This window comes from Lemur catta, chromosome 7 (assembly GCF_020740605.2).
Source record: "Lemur catta isolate mLemCat1 chromosome 7, mLemCat1.pri, whole genome shotgun sequence".
Lineage (NCBI taxonomy): Eukaryota > Metazoa > Chordata > Mammalia > Primates > Lemuridae > Lemur > Lemur catta.
Window position 1 is genome coordinate 1,067,873 of NC_059134.1, and position 25,159 is coordinate 1,093,031.

Consider the following 25,159-nt stretch of genomic DNA (forward strand, 5'->3'; position numbering starts at 1 on the left):
CCTAGGGCTGATGCTAACCCTAACCCTAACCCTAACACTATCCTAGAGCTGATGCTAACCCTAACCCTAACCCTAACCCTAACCTTAATACTATCCTAGGGCTGATGCTAACCCTAACCCTAACCTTAACACTATCCTAGGGCTGATGCTAACCCTAACCCTAACCCTAACCCTAACCCTAATACTATCCTAGGGCTGATGCTAACCCTAACGATAACACTATCCTAGGGCTGATGCTAACCCTAACACTAACACTATCCTAGGGCTGATGCTAACCCTAACCCTAACACTCTCCAAGGGCTGATGCTAACCCTAACCCTAACCCTAACACTATCCTAGGGCTGATGCTAACCCTAACCCTAATTCTAACACTATCTTAGGGCTGAGGCTAACCCTAACCGTAACACTATCCTACGGCTGATGCTAACCCTAACCCTAACCCTAACACTATCCTAGGGCTGATGCTAACCCTAACCCTAACACTATCCTAGGCCTGATGCTAACCCTAACCCTAACCCTAACACTATCCTAGGGCTGATGCTAACCCTAACCCTAACACTATCCTAGGGCTGATGCTAACCCTAACCCTAACCCTAACACTATCCTACGGCTGATGCTAACCCTAACCCTAACACTATCCTAGGCCTGATGATAACCCTAACCCTAACCCTAACACTATCCTAGGGCTGATGCTAACCCTAACCCTAACCCAAACACTATCCTAGGGTTGATGCTAACCCTAACCCTAACACTATCCTAGGGCTGATGCTAACCCTAACCCTAACCCTAACACTATCCTTGGACTGATGCTAACCCTAACCCTAACACTATCCTGGGCCTGATGCTAACCCTAACCCTAACCCTAACACTATCCTAGGGCTGATGGTAACCCTAACCCTAACACTATCCTTGGGCTGATGCTAACCCTAACCATAACCCTAACAATATCCTAGGGCAGATGCTAACCCTAACCCTAACCCTAACACTATCCTTGGGCTGATGCTAACCCTAACCCTAACACTATCCTGGGCCTGATGCTAACCCTAACCCTAACCCTAACACTATCCTAGGGCTGATGCTAACCCTAACCCTAACACTATCCTTGGGCTGATGCTAACCCTAACCCTAACCCTAACAATATCCTAGGGCAGATGCTAACCCTAACGCTAACCCTAACACTATCCTTGAACTGATGCTAACCCTAACCCTAACCCTAACACTATCCTAGGCCTGATGATAACCCTAACCCTAACCCTAACACTATCCTAGGGTTTATGTTAACCCTAACCCTAACACTATCCTAGGGCTGACGCTAACCCTAACCCTAACCCTAACACTATCCTAGGGCGGATGCTAACCCTAACCCTAACCCTAACACTATCCTACGGCTGATGCTAACCCTAACACTAACACTATCCTAGGGCTGATGCTAACCCTAACACTAACCCTAACATTATCCTAGGGCTGATGATAACCCTAACCCTAACTCTAACACTATCTTAGGGCTGAGGCTAACCCCAACCCTAACACTATCCTACGGCTGATGTTAACCCTAACCCTAACCCTAACACTATCCTAGGGCTGATGCTAACCCTAACCCTAACACTATCCTAGGGCTGATGCTAACCCTAACCCTAACCCTAAAACTATCCTAGGGCTGATGCTAACCCTAACCCTAATTCTAACACTATCTTAGGGCTGAGGCTAACCCTAACCCTAACACTATCCTACGGCTGATGCTAACCCTAACCCTAACCCTAACACTATCCTAGGGCTGATGCTAACCCTAACCCTAACACTATCCTAGGCCTGATGCTAACCCTAACCCTAACCCTAACACTATCCTAGGGCTGATGCTAACCCTAACCCTAACCCTAACACTATCCTAGGGCTGATGCTAACCCTAACACTAACACTATCCTAGGCCTGATGATAACCCTAACCCTAACCCTAACACTATCCTAGGGCTGATGCTAACCCTAACCCTAACACTATCCTAGGGCTGATGCTAACCCTAACCCTAACCCTAACACTATCCTAAGTCTGATGCTAACCCTAGACCTCACACTATACTAGGCCTGATGATAACCCTAACCCTAACCTTAACACTATCCTAGGGCTGATGCTAACCCTAACCCTAAGCCTAACACTATCCTAGAGCTGATGCTAACCCTAACCCTAACACTATCCTAGGCCTGATGATAACCCTAACACTAACCCTGACACTATCCTAGGGCTGATGCTAACCCTAACCCTAACACTATCCTAGGGCTGATGCTAACCCTAACCCTAACCCTAACACTATCCTAGGCCTGATGCTAACCCTATCCCTAACCCTAACACTCTCCTAGGGCTGAGGCTAACCCTAACCCTAACACTATCCTAGGGCTGATGCTAACCCTAACCCTAACCCAAACACTATCCTAGGGTTGATGCTAACCCTAACCCTAACACTATCCTAGGGCTGATGCTAACCCTAACCCTAACCCTAACACTATCCTTGGACTGATGCTAACCCTAACCCTAACACTATCCTGGGCCTGATGCTAACCCTAACCCTAACCCTAACACTATCCTAGGGCTGATGCTTACCCTAACCCTAACACTATCCTTGGGCTGATGCTAACCCTAACCCTAACCCTAACACTATCCTAGGGCAGATGCTAACCCTAACCCTAACCCTAACACTGTCCTAGGGCTGATGCTAACCCTAACCCTAACACTATCCTAGGCCTGATGATAACCCTAACCCTAACCCTAACACTATCCTGGGGCTGATGCTAACCCTAACCCTAACCCAAACACTATCCTAAGGTTGATGCTAACCCTAACCCTAACACTATCCTAGGGCTGATGCTAACCCTAACCCTAACCCTAACACTATCCTTGGACTGATGCTAACCCTAACCCTAACACTATCCTGGGCCTGAAGCTAACCCTAACCCTAACCCTAACACTATCCTAGGGCTGATGGTAACCCTAACCCTAACACTATCCTTGGGCTGATGCTAACCCTAACCATAACCCTAACAATATCCTAGGGCAGATGCTAACCCTAACCCTAACCCTAACACTATCCTTGGGCTGATGCTAACCCTAACCCTAACACTATCCTGGGCCTGATGCTAACCCTAACCCTAACCCTAAAACTATCCTAGGGCTGATGCTAACCCTAACCCTAACACTATCCTTGGGCTGATGCTAACGCTAACCCTAATCCTAACAATATCCTAGGGCAGATGCTAACCCTAACGCTAACCCTAACACTATCCTTGAACTGATGCTAACCCTAACCCTAACCCTAACACTATCCTAGGCCTGATGATAACCCTAACCCTAACCCTAACACTATCCTAGGGTTTATGTTAACCCTAACCCTAACACTATCCTAGGGCTGACGCTAACCCTAACCCTAACCCTAACACTATCCTAGGGCGGATGCTAACCCTAACCCTAACCCTAACACTATCCTACGGCTGATGCTAACCCTAACACTAACACTATCCTAGGGCTGATGCTAACCCTAACACTAACCCTAACATTATCCTAGGGCTGATGATAACCCTAACCCTAACTCTAACACTATCTTAGGGCTGAGGCTAACCCCAACCCTAACACTATCCTACGGCTGATGTTAACCCTAACCCTAACCCTAACACTATCCTAGGGCTGATGCTAACCCTAACCCTAACACTATCCTAGGGCTGATGCTAACCCTAACCCTAACCCTAACACTATCCTAGGGCTGATGCTAACCCTAACCCTAATTCTAACACTATCTTAGGGCAGAGGCTAACCCTAACCCTAACACTATCCTACGGCTGATGCTAACCCTAACCCTAACCCTAACACTATCCTAGGGCTGATGCTAACCCTAACCCTAACACTATCCTAGGCCTGATGCTAACCCTAACCCTAACCCTAACACTATCCTAGGGCTGATGCTAACCCTAACCCTAACACTATCCTAGGGCTGATGCTAACCCTAACCCTAACCCTAACACTATCCAGGGCTGATGCTAACCCTAACCCTAACACTATCCTAGGCCTGATGATAACCCTAACCCTAACCCTAACACTATCCTAGGGCTGATGCTAACCCTAACCCTAACACTATCCTAGGGCTGATGCTAACCCTAACCCTAACCCTAAAACTATCCTAAGTCTGATGCTAACCCTAGACCTCACACTGTACTAGGCCTGATGATAACCATAACCCTAACCTTAACACTATCCTAGGGGTGATGCTAACCCTAACCCTAAGCCTAACACTATCCTAGAGCTGATGCTAACCCTAACCCTAACACTATCCTAGGCCTGATGATAACCCTAACACTAACCCTGACACTATCCTAGGGCTGATGCTAACCCTAACCCTAACACTATCCTAGGGCTGATGCTAACCCTAACCCTAACCCTAACACTATCCTAGGCCTGATGCTAACCCTGTCCCTAACCCTAACACTCTCCTAGGGCTGAGGCTAACCCTAACCCTAACACTATCCTAGGGCTGATGCTAACCCTAACCCTAACCCAAACACTATCCTAGGGTTGATGCTAACCCTAACCCTAACACTATCCTAGGGCTGATGCTAACCCTAACCCTAACCCTAACACTATCCTTGGACTGATGCTAACCCTAACCCTAACACTATCCTGGGCCTGATGCTAACCCTAACCCTAACCCTAACACTATCCTAGGGCTGATGCTTACCCTAACCCTAACACTATCCTTGGGCTGATGCTAACCCTAACCCTAACCCTAACACTATCCTAGGGCAGATGCTAACCCTAACGCTAACCCTAACACTATCCTTGAACTGATCCTAACCCTAACCCTAACCCTAACACTATCCTAGGCCTGATGATAACCCTAACCCTAACCCTAACACTATCCTAGGATTTATGTTAACCCTAACCCTAACACTATCCTAGGGCTGATGCTAACCCTAACCCTAACCCTAACACTATCCTAGGGCGGATGCTAACCCTAACTCTAACCCTAACACTATCCTAGGGCAGATGCTAACCCTAACACTAACGCTATCCTAGGGCTGATGCTACCCCTAACCCTAACCCTAACATTATCCTAGGGCGGATGCTAACCCTAACCCTAACCCTAACACTATCCTAGGGCTGATGCTAACCCTAACTCTAACACTATCCTAGGCCTGATGCTAACCCTAACCCTACCCTAACACTATCCTAGGGCTGATGCTAACCCTAACCCTAACACTATCCTAGGGCTGATGCTAACCCTAACCCTAACACTCTCCAAGGGCTGATGCTAACACTAACCCTAACCCTAACACTATCCTAGGGCTGATGCTAACCCTAACCCTAATTCTAACACTATGTTAGGGCTGAGGCTAACCCTAACCCTAACACTATCCTACGCCTGATGCTAACCCTAACCCTAACCCTAACAGTATCCTAGGGCTGATGCTAACCCTAACCCTAACACTATACTAGGCCTGATGCTAACCCTAACCCTAACCCTAACACTATCCTAGGGCTGATGCTAACCCTAACCCTAACACTATCCTAGGGCTGATGCTAACCCTAACCCTAACCCTAACACTATCCTAGGGCTGATGCTAACCCTAACCCTAACACTATCCTAGGCCTGATGATAACCCTAACCCTAACCCTAACACTATCCTAGGACTGATGCTAACCCTAACCCTAACACTATCCTAGGGCTGATGCTAACCCTAACCCTAACCCTAAAACTATCCTAAGTCTGATGCTAACCCTAGACCTCACACTATACTAGGCCTGATGATAACCATAACCCTAACCTTAACACTATCCTAGGGCTGATGGTAACCCTAACCCTAAGCCTAACACTATCCTAGAGCTGATGCTAACCCTAACGCTAACACTATCCTAGGCCTGATGATAACCCTAACACTAACCCTGACACTATCCTAGGGCTGATGCTAACCCTAACCCTAACACTATCCTAGGGCTGATGCTAACCCTAACCCTAACACTATCCTAGGCCTGATGCTAACCCTATCCCTAACCCTAACACTCTCCTAGGGCTGAGGCTAACCCTAACCCTAACACTATCATAGGCCTGATGCTAACCCTAACCCTAACCCAAACACTATCCTAGGGTTGATGCTAACCCTAACCCTAACACTATCCTAGGGCTGATGCTAACCCTAACCCTAACCCTAACACTATCCTTGGACTGATGCTAACCCTAACCCTAACACTATCCTGGGCCTGATGCTAACCCTAACCCTAACCCTAACACTATCCTAGGGCTGATGGTAACCCTAACCCTAACACTATCCTTGGGCTGATGCTAACCCTAACCATAACCCTAACAATATCCTAGGGCAGATGCTAACCCTAACCCTAACCCTAACACTATCCTTGGGCTGATGCTAACCCTAACCCTAACACTATCCTGGGCCTGATGCTAACCCTAACCCTAACCCTAACACTATCCTAGGGCTGATGCTAACCCTAACCATAACACTATCCTTGGGCTGATGCTAACCCTAACCCTAACCCTAACAATATCCTAGGGCAGATGCTAACCCTAACGCTAACCCTAACACTATCCTTGAACTGATGCTAACCCTAACCCTAACCCTAACACTATCCTAGGCCTGATGATAACCCTAACCCTAACCCTAACACTATCCTAGGGTTTAGGTTAACCCTAACCCTAACACTATCCTAGGGCGGATGCTAACCCTAACCCTAACCCTAACACTATCCTACGGCTGATGCTAACCCTAACACTAACACTATCCTAGGGCTGATGCTAACCCTAACACTAACCCTAACATTATCCTAGGGCTGATGATAACCCTAACCCTAACTCTAACACTATCTTAGGGCTGAGGCTAACCCCAACCCTAACACTATCCTATGGCTGATGTTAACCCTAACCCTAACCCTAACACTATCCTAGGGCTGATGCTAACCCTAACCCTAACACTATCCTAGGGCTGTTGCTAACCCTAACCCTAACCCTAACACTATCCTAGGGCTGATGCTAACCCTAACCCTAATTCTAACACTATCTTAGGGCTGAGGCTAACCCTAACCCTAACACTATCCTACGGCTGATGCTAACCCTAACCCTAACCCTAACACTGTCCTAGGGCTGATGCTAACCCTAACCCTAACACTATCCTAGGCCTGATGCTAACCCTAACCCTAACCCTAACACTATCCTAGGGCTGATGCTAACCCTAACCCTAACACTATCCTAGGGCTGATGCTAACCCTAACCCTAACCCTAACTCTATCCTAGGGCTGATGCTAACCCTAACCCTAACACTATCCTAGGCCTGATGATAACCCTAACCCTAACCCTAACACTATCCTAGGGCTGATGCTAACCCTAACCCTAACACTATCCTAGGGCTGATGCTAACCCTAACCCTAACCCTAACACTATCCTAAGTCTGATGCTAACCCTACACCTCACACTATACTAGGCCTGATGATAACCATAACCCTAACCTTAACACTATCCTAGGGCTGATGCTAACCCTAACCCTAAGCCTAACACTATCCTAGAGCTGATGCTAACCCTAACCCTAACACTATCCTAGGCCTGATGATAACCCTAACACTAACCCTGACACTATCCTAGGGCTGATGCTAACCCTAACCCTAACACTATCCTAGGGCTGATGCTAACCCTAACCCTAACCCTAACACTATCCTAGGCCTGATGCTAACCCTATCCCTAACCCTAACACTCTCCTAGGGCTGAGGCTAACCCTATCCCTAACACTATCCTAGGGCTGATGCTAACCCTAACCCTAACCCAAACACTATCCTAGGGTTGATGCTAACCCTAACCCTAACACTATCCTAGGGCTGATGCTAACCCTAACCCTAACCCTAACACTATCCTTGGACTGATGCTAACCCTAACCCTAACACTATCCTGGGCCTGATGCTAACCCTAACCCTAACCCTAACACTATCCTAGGGCTGATGGTAACCCTAACCCTAACACTATCCTTGGGCTGATGCTAACCCTAACCATAACCCTAACAATATCCTAGGGCAGATGCTAACCCTAACCCTAACCCTAACACTATCCTTGGGCTGATGCTAACCCTAACCCTAACACTATCCTGGGCCTGATGCTAACCCTAACCCTAACCCTAACACTATCCTAGGGCTGATGCTAACCCTAACGCTAACCCTAACACTATCCTTGAACTGATGCTAACCCTAACCCTAACCCTAACACTATCCTAGGCCTGATGATAACCCTAACCCTAACCCTAACACTATCCTAGGGTTTATGTTAACCCTAACCCTAACACTATCCTAGGGCTGATGCTAACCCTAACCCTAACCCTAACACTATCCTAGGGCGGATGCTAACCCTAACCCTAACCCTAACACTATCCTACGGCTGATGCTAACCCTAACACTAACACTATCCTAGGGCTGATGCTAACCCTAACACTAACCCTAACATTATCCTAGGGCTGATGATAACCCTAACCCTAACTCTAACACTATCTTAGGGCTGAGGCTAACCCCAACCCTAACACTATCCTACGGCTGATGTTAACCCTAACCCTAACCCTAACACTATCCTAGGGCTGATGCTAACCCTAACCCTAACACTATCCTAGGGCTGATGCTAACCCTAACCCTAACCCTAACACTATCCTAGGGCTCATGCTAACCCTAACCCTAACCCTAACACTATCCTAGGGCGGATGCTAACCCTAACCCTAACCCTAACATTATCCTAGGGCTGATGCTAACCCTAACACTAACACTATCCTAGGGCTGATTCTAACCCTAACCCTAACCCTAAGACTATCCTAGGGCTGATGCTAACCCTAACCCTAACACTATCCTAGGCCTGATGCTAACCCTAAGCCTAACCCTAACACTATCGTAGGGCTGATGCTAACCCTAACCCTAACACTATCCTAGGGCTGATGCTAACCCTAACCCTAACACTATCCTAGGGCTGATGCTAACCCTAACCCTAACCCTAACACTATCCTAAGTCTGATGCTAACCCTAGACCTCACACTATACTAGGCCTGATGATAACCATAACCCTAACCTTAACACTATCCTAGGGCTGATGCTAACCCTAACCGTAAGCCTAACACTATCCTAGAGCTGATGCTAACCCTAACCCTAACACTATCCTAGGCCTGATGATAACCCTAACACTAACCCTGACACTATCCTAGGGCTGATGCTAACCCTAACCCTAACACTATCCTAGGGCTGATGCTAACCCTAACCCTAACCCTAACACTATCCTAGGCCTGATGCTAACCCTATCCCTAAGCCTAACACTCTCCTAGGGCTGAGGCTAACCCTAACCCTAACACTATCCTAGGGCTGATGCTAACCCTAACCCTAACCCAAACACTATCCTAGGGTTGATGCTAACCCTAACCCTAACACTATCCTAGGGCTGATGCTAACCCTAACTCTAACCCTAACACTATCCTTGGACTGATGCTAACCCTAACCCTAACACTATCCTGGGACTGATGCTAATCCTAACCCTAACCCTAACACTATCCTAGGGCTGATGGTAACCCTAACCCTAACACTATCCTTGGGCTGATGCTAACCCTAACCATAACCCTAACAATATCCTAGGGCAGATGCTAACCCTAACCCTAACCCTAACACTATCCTTGGGCTGATGATAACCCTAACCCTAACACTATCCTAGGCCTGATGCTAACCCTAACCCTAACCCTAACACTATCCTAGGGCTGATGCTAACCCTAACCCTAACACTATCCTAGGGCTGATGCTAACCCTAACACTAACACTATCCTAGGGCTGATGCTAACCCTAACCCTAACACTCTCCAAGGGCTGATGCTAACCCTAACCCTAACCCTAACACTATCCTAGGGCTGATGCTAACCCTAACCCTAATTCTAACACTATCTTAGGGCTGAGGCTAACCCTAACCCTAACACTATCCTACGGCTGAAGCTAACCCTAACCCTAACCCTAACACTATCCTAGGGCTGATGCTAACCCTAACCCTAACACTATCCTAGGCCTGATGCTAATTCTAACCCTAACCCTAACACTATCCTAGGGCTGATGCTAACCCTAACCCTAACACTATCCTAGGGCTGATGCTAACCCTAACCCTAACCCTAACACTATCCTAGGGCTGATGCTAACCCTAACCCTAACACTATCCTAGGCCTGATGATAACCCTAACCCTAACCCTAACACTATCCTAGGGCTGATGCTAACCCTAACCCTAACCCAAACACTATCCTAGGGTTGATGCTAACCCTAACCCTAACACTATCCTAGGGCTGATGCTAACCCTAACCCTAACCCTAACACTATCCTTGGACTGATGCTAACCCTAACACTAACACTATCCTGGGCCTGATGCTAACCCTAACCCTAACCCTAACACTATCCTAGGGCTGATGGTAACCCTAACCCTAACACTATCCTTGGGCTGATTCTAACCCTAACCATAACCCTAACAATATCCTAGGGCAGATGCTAACCCTAACCCTAACCCTAACACTATCCTTGGGTTGATGCTAACACTAACCCTAACACTATCCTGGGCCTGATGCTAACCCTAACCCTAACCCTAACACTATCCTAGGGCTGATGCTAACCCTAACCCTAACACTATCCTTGGGCTGATGCTAACCCTAACCCTAACCCTAACAATATCCTAGGGCAGATGCTAACCCTAACGCTAACCCTAACACTATCCTTGAACTGATGCTAACCCTAACCCTAACCCTAACACTATCCTAGGCCTGATGATAACCCTAACCCTAACCCTAACACTATCCTAGGGTTTATGTTAACCCTAACCCTAACACTATCCTAGGGCTGACGCTAACCCTAACCCTAACCCTAACACTATCCTAGGGCGGATGCTAACCCTAACCCTAACCCTAACACTATCCTACGGCTGATGCTAACCCTAACACCAACACTATCCTAGGGCTGATGCTAACCCTAACACTAACCCTAACATTATCCTAGGGCTGATGATAACCCTAACCCTAACTCTAACACTATCTTAGGGCTGAGGCTAACCCCAACCCTAACACTATCCTACGGCTGATGTTAACCCTAACCCTAACCCTAACACTATCCTAGGGCTGATGCTAACCCTAACCCTAACACTATCCTAGGGCTGATGCTAACCCTAACCCTAACCCTAAAACTATCCTAGGGCTGATGCTAACCCTAACCCTAATTCTAACACTATCTTAGGGCTGAGGCTAACCCTAACCCTAACACTATCCTACGGCTGATGCTAACCCTAACCCTAACCCTAACACTATCCTAGGGCTGATGCTAACCCTAACCCTAACACTATCCTAGGCCTGATGCTAACCCTAACACTAACCCTAACACTATCCTAGGGCTGATGCTAACCCTAACCCTAACACTATCCTAGGGCTGATGCTAACCCTAACCCTAACCCTAACACTATCCTAGGGCTGATGCTAACCCTAACCCTAACACTATCCTAGGGCTGATGCTAACCCTAACCCTAACACTATCCTAGGGCTGATGCTAACCCTAACCCTAACCCTAACACTATCCTAAGTCTGATGCTAACCCTAGACCTCACACTCTACTAGGCCTGATGATAACCATAACCCTAACCTTAACAGTATCCTAGGGCTGATGCTAACCCTAACCCTAACCCTAACACTATCCTAGAGCTGATGCTAACCCTAACCCTAACACTATCCTAGGCCTGATGATAACCCTAACACTAACCCTGACACTATCCTAGGGCTGATGCTAACCCTAACCCTAACACTATCCTAGGGCTGATGCTAACGCTAACCCTAACCCTAACACTATCCTAGGCCTGATGCTAACCCTATCCCTAACCCTAACACTCTCCTAGGGCTGAGGCTAACCCTAACCCTAACACTATCCTAGGGCTGATGCTAACCCTAACCCTAACCCAAACACTATCCTAGGGTTGATGCTAACCCTAACCCTAACACTATCCTAGGGCTGATGCTAACCCTAACCCTAACCCTAACACTATCCTTGGACTGATGCTAACCCTAACCCTAACACTCTCCTGGGCCTGATGCTAACCCTAACCCTAACCCTAACACTATCCTAGGGCTGATGCTTACCCTAACCCTAACACTATCCTTGGGCTGATGCTAACCCTAACCCTAACCCTAACACTATCCTAGGGCAAATGCTACCCCTAACCCTAACCCTAACACTATCCTAGGGCTGATGCTAACCCTAACCCTAACACTATCCTAGGCCTGATGATAACCCTAACCCTAACCCTAACACTATCCTAGGGCTGATGCTAACCCTAACCCTAACCCAAACACTATCCTAGGGTTGATGCTAACCCTAACCCTAACACTATCCTAGGGCTGATGCTAACCCTAACCCTAACCCAAACACTATCCTTGGACTGATGCTAACCCTAACCCTAACACTATCCTGGGCCTGATGCTAACCCTAACCCTAACCCTAACACTATCCTAGGGCTGATGGTAACCCTAACCCTAACACTATCCTTGGGCTGATGCTAACCCTAACCATAACCCTAACAATATCCTAGGGCAGATGCTAACCCTAACCCTAACCCTAACACTATCCTTGGGCTGATGCTAACCCTAACCCTAACACTATCCTGGGCCTGATGCTAACCCTAACCCTAACCCTAAAACTATCCTAGGGCTGATGCTAACCCTAACCCTAACACTATCCTTGGGCTGTTGCTAACCCTAACCCTAACCCTAACACTATCCTAGGGCTGATGCTAACCCTAACCCTAATTCTAACACTATCTTAGGGCTGAGGCTAACCCTAACCCTAACACTATCCTACGGCTGATGCTAACCCTAACCCTAACCCTAACACTGTCCTAGGGCTGATGCTAACCCTAACCCTAACACTATCCTAGGCCTGATGCTAACCCTAACCCTAACCCTAACACTATCCTAGGGCTGATGCTAACCCTAACCCTAACACTATCCTAGGGCTGATGCTAACCCTAACCCTAACCCTAACACTATCCTAGGGCTGATGCTAACCCTAACCCTAACACTATCCTAGGCCTGATGATAACCCTAACCCTAACCCTAACACTATCCTAGGGCTGATGCTAACCCTAACCCTAACACTATCCTAGGGCTGATGCTAACCCTAACCCTAACCCTAACACTATCCTAAGTCTGATGCTAACCCTACACCTCACACTATACTAGGCCTGATGATAACCATAACCCTAACCTTAACACTATCCTAGGGCTGATGCTAACCCTAACCCTAAGCCTAACACTATCCTAGAGCTGATGCTAACCCTAACCCTAACACTATCCTAGGCCTGATGATAACCCTAACACTAACCCTGACACTATCCTAGGCCTGATGATAACCCTAACACTAACCCTGACACTATCCTAGGGCTGATGCTAACCCTAACCCTAACACTATCCTAGGGCTGATGCTAACCCTAACCCTAACCCTAACACTATCCTAGGCCTGATGCTAACCCTATCCCTAACCCTAACACTCTCCTAGGGCTGAGGCTAACCCTATCCCTAACACTATCCTAGGGCTGATGCTAACCCTAACCCTAACCCAAACACTATCCTAGGGTTGATGCTAACCCTAACCCTAACACTATCCTAGGGCTGATGCTAACCCTAACCCTAACCCTAACACTATCCTTGGACTGATGCTAACCCTAACCCTAACACTATCCTGGGCCTGATGCTAACCCTAACCCTAACCCTAACACTATCCTAGGGCTGATGGTAACCCTAACCCTAACACTATCCTTGGGCTGATGCTAACCCTAACCATAACCCTAACAATATCCTAGGGCAGATGCTAACCCTAACCCTAACCCTAACACTATCCTTGGGCTGATGCTAACCCTAACCCTAACACTATCCTGGGCCTGATGCTAACCCTAACCCTAACCCTAACACTATCCTAGGGCTGATGCTAACCCTAACGCTAACCCTAACACTATCCTTGAACTGATGCTAACCCTAACCCTAACCCTAACACTATCCTAGGCCTGATGATAACCCTAACCCTAACCCTAACACTATCCTAGGGTTTATGTTAACCCTAACCCTAACACTATCCTAGGGCTGATGCTAACCCTAACCCTAACCCTAACACTATCCTAGGGCGGATGCTAACCCTAACCCTAACCCTAACACTATCCTACGGCTGATGCTAACCCTAACACTAACACTATCCTAGGGCTGATGCTAACCCTAACACTAACCCTAACATTATCCTAGGGCTGATGATAACCCTAACCCTAACTCTAACACTATCTTAGGGCTGAGGCTAACCCCAACCCTAACACTATCCTACGGCTGATGTTAACCCTAACCCTAACCCTAACACTATCCTAGGGCTGATGCTAACCCTAACCCTAACACTATCCTAGGGCTGATGCTAACCCTAACCCTAACCCTAACACTATCCTAGGGCTCATGCTAACCCTAACCCTAACCCTAACACTATCCTAGGGCGGATGCTAACCCTAACCCTAACCCTAACATTATCCTAGGGCTGATGCTAACCCTAACACTAACACTATCCTAGGGCTGATTCTAACCCTAACCCTAACCCTAAGACTATCCTAGGGCTGATGCTAACCCTAACCCTAACACTATCCTAGGCCTGATGCTAACCCTAAGCCTAACCCTAACACTATCGTAGGGCTGATGCTAACCCTAACCCTAACACTATCCTAGGGCTGATGCTAACCCTAACCCTAACACTATCCTAGGGCTGATGCTAACCCTAACCCTAACCCTAACACTATCCTAAGTCTGATGCTAACCCTAGACCTCACACTATACTAGGCCTGATGATAACCATAACCCTAACCTTAACACTATCCTAGGGCTGATGCTAACCCTAACCGTAAGCCTAACACTATCCTAGAGCTGATGCTAACCCTAACCCTAACACTATCCTAGGCCTGATGATAACCCTAACACTAACCCTGACACTATCCTAGGGCTGATGCTAACCCTAACCCTAACACTATCCTAGGGCTGATGCTAACCCTAACCCTAACCCTAACACTATCCTAGGCCTGATGCTAACCCTATCCCTAAGCCTAACACTCTCCTAGGGCTGAGGCTAACCCTAACCCTAACACTATCCTAGGGCTGATGCTAACCCTAACCCTAACCCAAACACTATCCTAGGGTTGATGCTAACCCTAACCCTAACACTATCCTAGGGCTGATGCTAACCCTAACTCTAACCCTAACACTATCCTTGGACTGATGCTAACCCTAACCCTAACACTATCCTGGGACTGATGCTAACCCTAACCCTAACCCTAACACTATCCTAGGGCTGATGGTAACCCTAACCCTAACACTATCCTTGGGCTGATGCTAACCCTAACCATAACCCTAACAATATCCTAGGGCAGATGCTAACCCTAACCCTAACCCTAACACTATCCTTGGGCTGATGATAACCCTAACCCTAACACTATCCTAGGCCTGATGCTAACCCTAACCCTAACCCTAACACTATCCTAGGGCTGATGCTAACCCTAACCCTAACACTATCCTAGGGCTGATGCTAACCCTAACACTAACACTATCCTAGGGCTGATGCTAACCCTAACCCTAACACTCTCCAAGGGCTGATGCTAACCCTAACCCTAACCCTAACACTATCCTAGGGCTGATGCTAACCCTAACCCTAATTCTAACACTATCTTAGGGCTGAGGCTAACCCTAACCCTAACACTATCCTACGGCTGAAGCTAACCCTAACCCTAACCCTAACACTATCCTAGGGCTGATGCTAACCCTAACCCTAACACTATCCTAGGCCTGATGCTAATTCTAACCCTAACCCTAACACTATCCTAGGGCTGATGCTAACCCTAACCCTAACACTATCCTAGGGCTGATGCTAACCCTAACCCTAACCCTAACACTATCCTAGGGCTGATGCTAACCCTAACCCTAACACTATCCTAGGCCTGATGATAACCCTAACCCTAACCCTAACACTATCCTAGGGCTGATGCTAACCCTAACCCTAACCCAAACACTATCCTAGGGTTGATGCTAACCCTAACCCTAACACTATCCTAGGGCTGATGCTAACCCTAACCCTAACCCTAACACTATCCTTGGACTGATGCTAACCCTAACACTAACACTATCCTGGGCCTGATGCTAACCCTAACCCTAACCCTAACACTATCCTAGGGCTGATGGTAACCCTAACCCTAACTCTAACACTATCTTAGGGCTGAGGCTAACCCCAACCCTAACACTATCCTACGGCTGATGTTAACCCTAACCCTAACCCTAACACTATCCTAGGGCTGATGCTAACCCTAACCCTAACACTATCCTAGGGCTGATGCTAACCCTAACCCTAACCCTAAAACTATCCTAGGGCTGATGCTAACCCTAACCCTAATTCTAACACTATCTTAGGGCTGAGGCTAACCCTAACCCTAACACTATCCTACGGCTGATGCTAACCCTAACCCTAACCCTAACACTATCCTAGGGCTGATGCTAACCCTAACCCTAACACTATCCTAGGCCTGATGCTAACCCTAACACTAACCCTAACACTATCCTAGGGCTGATGCTAACCCTAACCCTAACACTATCCTAGGGCTGATGCTAACCCTAACCCTAACCCTAACACTATCCTAGGGCTGATGCTAACCCTAACCCTAACACTATCCTAGGGCTGATGCTAACCCTAACCCTAACACTATCCTAGGGCTGATGCTAACCCTAACCCTAACCCTAACACTATCCTAAGTCTGATGCTAACCCTAGACCTCACACTCTACTAGGCCTGATGATAACCATAACCCTAACCTTAACACTATCCTAGGGCTGATGCTAACCCTAACCCTAACCCTAACACTATCCTAGAGCTGATGCTAACCCTAACCCTAACACTATCCTAGGCCTGATGATAACCCTAACACTAACCCTGACACTATCCTAGGGCTGATGCTAACCCTAACCCTAACACTATCCTAGGGCTGATGCTAACGCTAACCCTAACCCTAACACTATCCTAGGCCTGATGCTAACCCTATCCCTAACCCTAACACTCTCCTAGGGCTGAGGCTAACCCTAACCCTAACACTATCCTAGGGCTGATGCTAACCCTAACCCTAACCCAAACACTATCCTAGGGTTGATGCTAACCCTAACCCTAACACTATCCTAGGGCTGATGCTAACCCTAACCCTAACCCTAACACTATCCTTGGACTGATGCTAACCCTAACCCTAACACTCTCCTGGGCCTGATGCTAACCCTAACCCTAACCCTAACACTATCCTAGGGCTGATGCTTACCCTAACCCTAACACTATCCTTGGGCTGATGCTAACCCTAACCCTAACCCTAACACTATCCTAGGGCAGATGCTACCCCTAACCCTAACCCTAACACTATCCTAGGGCTGATGCTAACCCTAACCCTAACACTATCCTAGGCCTGATGATAACCCTAACCCTAACCCTAACACTATCCTAGGGCTGATGCTAACCCTAACCCTAACCCAAACACTATCCTAGGGTTGATGCTAACCCTAACCCTAACACTATCCTAGGGCTGATGCTAACCCTAACCCTAACCCAAACACTATCCTTGGACTGATGCTAACCCTAACCCTAACACTATCCTGGGCCTGATGCTAACCCTAACCCTAACCCTAACACTATCCTAGGGCTGATGGTAACCCTAACCCTAACACTATCCTTGGGCTGATGCTAACCCTAACCATAACCCTAACAATATCCTAGGGCAGATGCTAACCCTAACCCTAACCCTAACACTATCCTTGGGCTGATGCTAACCCTAACCCTAACACTATCCTGGGCCTGATGCTAACCCTAACCCTAACCCTAAAACTATCCTAGGGCTGATGCTAACCCTAACCCTAACACTATCCTTGGGCTGATGCTAACCCTAACCCTAACCCTAACAATATCCTAGGGCAGATGCTAACCCTAACGCTAACCCTAACACTATCCTTGAACTGATGCTAACCCTAACCCTAACCCTAACACTATCCTAGGCCTGATGATAACCCTAACCCTAACCCTAACACTATCCTAGGGTTTATGTTAACCCTAACCCTAACACTATCCTAGGGCTGACGCTAACCCTAACCCTAACCCTAACACTATCCTAGGGAGGATGCTAACCCTAACCCTAACCCTAACACTATCCTATGGCTGATGCTAACCCTAACACTAACACTATCCTAGGGCTGATGCTAACCCTAACACTAACCCTAACATTATCCTAGGGCTGATGATAACCCTAACCCTAACTCTAACACTATCTTAGGGCTGAGGCTAACCCCAACCCTAACACTATCCTACGGCTGATGTTAACCCTAACCCTAACCCTAACACTATCCTAGGGCTGATGCTAACCCTAACCCTAACACTATCCTAGGGCTGATGCTAACCCTAACCCTAACCCTAACACTATCCTAGGGCTGATGCTAACCCTAACCCTAATTCTAACACTATCTTAGGGCTGAGGCTAACCCTAACCCTAACACTATCCTACGGCTGATGCTAACCCTAACCCTAACCCTAACACTATCCTAGGGCTGATGCTAACCCTAACCCTAACACTATCCTAGGCCTGATGCTAACCCTAACCCTAACCCTAACACTATCCTAGGGCTGATGCTAACCCTAACCCTAACACTATCCTAGGGCTGATGCTAACCCTAACCCTAACCCTAACACTATCCTAGGGCTGATGCTAACCCTAACCCTAACACTATCCTAGGCCTGATGATAACCCTAACCCTAACCCTAACACTATCCTAGGGCTGATGCTAACCCTAACCCTAACACTATCCTAGGGCTGATGCTAACCCTAACCCTAACCCTAACACTATCCTAAGTCTGATGCTAACCCTAGACCTCACACTGTACTAGGCCTGATGATAACCATAACCCTAACCTTAACACTATCCTAGGGCTGAAGCTAACCCTAACCCTAAGCCTAACACTATCCTAGAGCTGATGCTAACCCTAACCCTAACACTATCCTAGGCCTGATGATAACCCTAACACTAACCCTGACACTATCCTAGGGCTGATGCTAACCCTAACCCTAACACTATCCTAGGGCTGATGCTAACCCTAACCCTAACCCTAACACTATCCTAGGCCTGATGCTAACCCTATCCCTAACCCTAACACTCTCCTAGGGCTGAGGCTAACCCTAACCCTAACACTATGCTAGGGCTGATGCTAACCCTAACCCTAACCCAAACACTATCCTAGGGTTGATGCTAACCCTAACCCTAACACTATCCTAGGGCTGATGCTAACCCTAACCCTAACCCTAACACTATCCTTGGACTGATGCTAACCCTAACCCTAACACTCTCCTGGGCCTGATGCTAACCCTAACCCTAACCCTAACACTATCCTAGGGCTGATGCTTACCCTAACCCTAACACTATCCTTGGGCTGATGCTAACCCTAACCCTAACCCTAACACTATCCTAGGGCAGATGCTAACCCTAACCCTAACCCTAACACTATCCTAGGGCTGATGCTAACCCTAACCCTAACACTATCCTAGGCCTGATGATAACCCTAACCCTAACCCTAACACTATCCTAGGGCTGATGCTAACCCTAACCCTAACCCAAACACTATCCTAGGGTTGATGCTAACCCTAACCCTAACACTATCCTAGGGCTGATGCTAACCCTAACCCTAACCCAAACACTATCCTTGGACTGATGCTAACCCTAACCCTAACACTATCCTGGGCCTGATGCTAACCCTAACCCTAACCCTAACACTATCCTAGGGCTGATGGTAACCCTAACCCTAACACTATCCTTGGGCTGATGCTAACCCTAACCATAACCCTAACAATATCCTAGGGCAGATGCTAACCCTAACCCTAACCCTAACACTATCCTTGGGCTGATGCTAACCCTAACCCTAACACTATCCTGGGCCTGATGCTAACCCTAACCCTAACCCTAAAACTATCCTAGGGCTGATGCTAACCCTAACCCTAACACTATCCTTGGGCTGATGCTAACCCTAACCCTAACCCTAACAATATCCTAGGGCAGATGCTAACCCTAACGCTAACCCTAACACTATCCTTGAACTGATGCTAACCCTAACCCTAACCCTAACACTATCCTAGGCCTGATGATAACCCTAACCCTAACCCTAACACTATCCTAGGGTTTATGTTAACCCTAACCCTAACACTATCCTAGGGCTGACGCTAACCCTAACCCTAACCCTAACACTATCCTAGGGAGGATGCTAACCCTAACCCTAACCCTAACACTATCCTATGGCTGATGCTAACCCTAACACTAACACTATCCTAGGGCTGATGCTAACCCTAACACTAACCCTAACATTATCCTAGGGCTGATGATAACCCTAACCCTAACTCTAACACTATCTTAGGGCTGAGGCTAACCCCAACCCTAACACTATCCTACGGCTGATGTTAACCCTAACCCTAACCCTAACACTATCCTAGGGCTGATGCTAACCCTAACCCTAACACTATCCTAGGGCTGATGCTAACCCTAACCCTAACCCTAACACTATCCTAGGGCTGATGCTAACCCTAACCCTAATTCTAACACTATCTTAGGGCTGAGGCTAACCCTATCCCTAACACTATCCTACGGCTGATGCTAACCCTAACCCTAACCCTAACACTATCCTAGGGCTGATGCTAACCCTAACCCTAACACTATCCTAGGCCTGATGCTAACCCTAACCCTAACCCTAACACTATCCTAGGGCTGATGCTAACCCTAACCCTAACACTATCCTAGGGCTGATGATAACCCTAACCCTAACCCTAACACTATCCTAGGGCTGATGCTAACCCTAACCCTAACACTATCCTAGGCCTGATGATAACCCTAACCCTAACCCTAACACTATCCTAGGGCTGATGCTAACCCTAACCCTAACACTATCCTAGGGCTGATGCTAACCCTAACCCTAACCCTAACACTATCCTAAGTCTGATGCTAACCCTAGACCTCACACTGTACTAGGCCTGATGATAACCATAACCCTAACCTTAACACTATCCTAGGGCTGAAGCTAACCCTAACCCTAAGCCTAACACTATCCTAGAGCTGATGCTAACCCTAACCCTAACACTATCCTAGGCCTGATGATAACCCTAACACTAACCCTGACACTATCCTAGGGCTGATGCTAACCCTAACCCTAACACTATCCTAGGGCTGATGCTAACCCTAACCCTAACCCTAACACTATCCTAGGCCTGATGCTAACCCTATCCCTAACCCTAACACTCTCCTAGGGCTGAGGCTAACCCTAACCCTAACACTATCCTAGGGCTGATGCTAACCCTAACCCTAACCCAAACACTATCCTAGGGTTGATGCTAACCCTAACCCTAACACTATCCTAGGGCTGATGCTAACCCTAACCCTAACCCTAACACTATCCTTGGACTGATGCTAACCCTAACCCTAACACTATCCTGGGCCTGATGCTAACCCTAACCCTAACCCTAACACTATCCTAGGGCTGATGCTTACCCTAACCCTAACACTATCCTTGGGCTGATGCTAACCCTAACCCTAACCCTAACACTATCCTAGGGCAGATGCTAACCCTAACGCTAACCCTAACACTATCCTTGAACTGATCCTAACCCTAACCCTAACCCTAACACTATCCTAGGCCTGATGATAACCCTAACCCTAACCCTAACACTATCCTAGGATTTATGTTAACCCTAACCCTAACACTATCCTAGGGCTGATGCTAACCCTAACCCTAACCCTAACACTATCCTAGGGCGGATGCTAACCCTAACTCTAACCCTAACACTATCCTAGGGCTGATGCTAACCCTAACCCTAACACTATCCTAGGGCTGATGCTAACCCTAACCCTAACCCTAACACTATCCTAGGGCTGATGCTAACCCTAACCCTAACCCTAGCACTATCCTAGGGATGATGCTAACCCTAACCCTAACACTATCCTAGGGCTGATGCTAACCCTAACACTAACACTATCCTAGGGCTGATGCTAACCCTAACCCTAACACTCTCCAAGGGCTGATGCTAACACTAACCCTAACCCTAACACTATCCTAGGGCTGATGCTAACATTAACCCTAATTCTAACACTATCTTAGGGCTGAGGCTAACCCTAACCCTAACACTATCCTACGGCTGATGCTAACCCTAACCCTAACCCTAACAGTATCCTAGGGCTGATGCTAACCCTAACCCTAACACTATCCTAGGCCTGATGCTAACCCTAACCCTAACCCTAACACTATCCTAGGGCTGATGCTAACCCTAACCCTAACACTATCCTAGGGCTGATGCTAACCCTAACCCTAACCCTAACACTATCCTAGGGCTGATGCTAACCCTAACCCTAACACTATCCTAGGCCTGATGATAACCCTAACCCTAACCCTAACACTATCCTAGGGCTGATGCTAACCCTAACCCTAACACTATCCTAGGGCGGATGCTAACCCTAACCCTAACCCTAACACTATCCTAAGTCTGATGCTAACCCTAGACCTCACACTATACTAGGCCTGATGATAACCATAACCCTAACCTTAACACTATCCTAGGGCTGACGCTAACCCTAACCCTAAGCCTAACACTATCCTAGAGCTGATGCTAACCCTAACCCTAACACTATCCTAGGCCTGATGATAACCCTAACACTAACCCTGACACTATCCTAGGGCTGATGCTAACCCTAACCCTAACACTATCCTAGGGCTGATGCTAACCCTAACCCTAACCCTAGCACTATCCTAGGCCTGATGCTAACCCTATCCCTAACCCTAACACTCTCCTAGGGCTGAGGCTAACCCTAACCCTAACCCTAACACTATCCTTGGACTGATGCTAACCCTAACCCTAACACTATCCTGGGCCTGATGCTAACCCTAACCCTAACCCTAACACTATCCTAGGGCTGATGGTAACCCTAACCGTAACACTATCCTTGGGCTGATGCTAACCCTAACCATAACCCTAACAATATCCTAGGGCAGATGCTAACCCTAACCCTAACCCTAACACTATCCTTGGGCTGATGCTAACCCTAACCCTAACACTATCCTGGGCCTGATGCTAACCCTAACCCTAACCCTAACACTATCCTAGGGCTGATGCTAACCCTAACCCTAACACTATCCTTGGGCTGATGCTAACCCTAACCCTAACCCTAACAATATCCTAGGGCAGATGCTAACCCTAACGCTAACCCTAACACTATCCTTGAACTGATGCTAACCCTAACCCTAACCCTAACACTATCCTGGGCCTGATGATAACCCTAACCCTAACCCTAACACTATCCTAGGGTTTAGGTTAACCCTAACCCTAACACTATCCTAGGGCTGATGCTAACCCTAACCCTAATTCTAACACTATCTTAGGGCTGAGGCTAACCCTAACCCTAACACTATCCTACGGCTGATGCTAACCCTAACCCTAACCCTAACACTATCCTAGGGCTGATGCTAACCCTAACCCTAACACTATCCTAGGCCTGATGCTAACCCTAACCCTAACCCTAACACTATCCTAGGGCTGATGCTAACCCTAACCCTAACACTATCCTAGGGCTGATGCTAACCCTAACCCTAACCCTAACACTATCCTAGGGCTGATGCTAACCCTAACCCTAACACTATCCTAGGCCTGATGATAACCCTAACCCTAACACTATCCTAGGGCTGATGCTAACCCTAACCCTAACACTATCCTAGGGCTGATGCTAACCCTAACCCTAACCCTAACACTATCCTAAGTCTGATGCTAACCCTAGACCTCACACTATACTAGGCCTGATGATAACCATAACCCTAACCTTAACACTATCCTAGGGCTGATGCTAACCCTAACCCTAAGCCTAACACTATCCTAGAGCTGATGCTAACCCTAACCCTAACACTATCCTAGGCCTGATGATAACCCTAACACTAACCCTGACACTATCCTAGGGCTGATGCTAACCCTAACCCTAACACTATCCTAGGGCTGATGCTAACCCTAACCCTAACCCTAACACTATCCTAGGCCTGATGCTAACCCTATCCCTAACCCTAACACTCTCCTAGGGCTGAGGCTAACCCTAACCCTAACCCAAACACTATCCTAGGGTTGATGCTAACCCTAACCCTAACACTATCCTAGGGCTGATGCTAACCCTAACCCTAACCCTAACACTATCCTTGGACTGATGCTAACCCTAACCCTAACACTATCCTGGGCCTGATGCTAACCCTAACCCTAACCCTAACACTATCCTAGGGCTGATGGTAACCCTAACCCTAACACTATCCTTGGGCTGATGCTAACCCTAACCATAACCCTAACAATATCCTAGGGCAGATGCTAACCCTAACCCTAACCCTAACACTATCCTTGGGCTGATGCTAACCCTAACCCTAACACTATCCTGGGCCTGATGCTAACCCTAACCCTAACCCTAACACTATCCTAGGGCTGATGCTAACCCTAACGCTAACCCTAACACTATCCTTGAACTGATGCTAACCCTAACCCTAACCCTAACACTATCCTAGGCCTGATGATAACCCTAACCCTAACCCTAACACTATCCTAGGGTTTATGTTAACCCTAACCCTAACACTATCCTAGGGCTGATGCTAACCCTAACCCTAACCCTAACACTATCCTAGGGCGGATGCTAACCCTAACCCTAACCCTAACACTATCCTACGGCTGATGCTAACCCTAACACTAACACTATCCTAGGGCTGATGCTAACCCTAACACTAACCCTAACATTATCCTAGGGCTGATGATAACCCTAACCCTAACTCTAACACTATCTTAAGGCTGAGGCTAACCCCAACCCTAACAATATCCTACGGCTGATGTTAACCCTAACCCTAACCCTAACACTATCCTAGAGCTGATGCTAACCCTAACCCTAACACTATCCTAGGCCTGATGATAACCCTAACACTAACCCTGACACTATCCTAGGGCTGATGCTAACCCTAACCCTAACACTATCCTAGGGCTGATGCTAACCCTAACCCTAACCCTAACACTATCCTAGGCCTGATG